Consider the following 781-nt stretch of genomic DNA (forward strand, 5'->3'; position numbering starts at 1 on the left):
TAATGCTGTGCGCTTTCATTGAATATTTCATTAGGAATCTTGGGTGCTTTCATTGNCTTTTTTCATAATCAATCCTGTGTGATTTCAATAAATATTTCATTGACTATGTTAGGTGTATTCATTGCCTCTTTCACAATTAATGCTGTGCGCTTTCATTGAATATTTCATTAGGAATATTGGATGCTTTCATTGTACTTTTCATAATTAATGTTGTGCAATTTCAATAAATATCTCATTCCTTAGGTCAGGTGTATTCATTGCCTCTTTCATAACTAATGCTGTGTGCTTTCATTGAATATTTCATTAGGAATATTGGATGCTTTCATTGGACTTTTCATAATTAATGTTGAGCAATTTCAATAAATATCTCATTCCCTAGGTCAGGTGTATTCATTGCCTCTTTCATAATTAATGCTGTGCGCTTTCATTGAATATTTCATTAGGAATATTGGATGCTTTCATTGTACTTTTCATAATTAATGTTGTGCAATTTCACTTTCATTGAATATTTCATTAGGAATATTGGATGCTTTCATTGTACTTTTCATAATTAATGTTGTGCAACTATTGTATCGTGGGAAATTTCTTTCAAAAAGGAAGGTACATGCCCTAAAAGGGTAATTGACACTGACAGACTACAAAAGATTGCTGATATACTACAAAAGTAAGTTATAGCCTACAAAGTTTACTAATAGACTACAAAAGTTGGACATAGACCACAAAGGTCAGACAAAGACTACAAAAATTAGTAGTGTCTGCTTTTCTCATTACAAAAGTTAGT

Source organism: Laccaria bicolor, genomic scaffold (genome assembly GCF_000143565.1).
Source record: "Laccaria bicolor S238N-H82 LACBIscaffold_31 genomic scaffold, whole genome shotgun sequence".
Lineage (NCBI taxonomy): Eukaryota > Fungi > Basidiomycota > Agaricomycetes > Agaricales > Hydnangiaceae > Laccaria > Laccaria bicolor.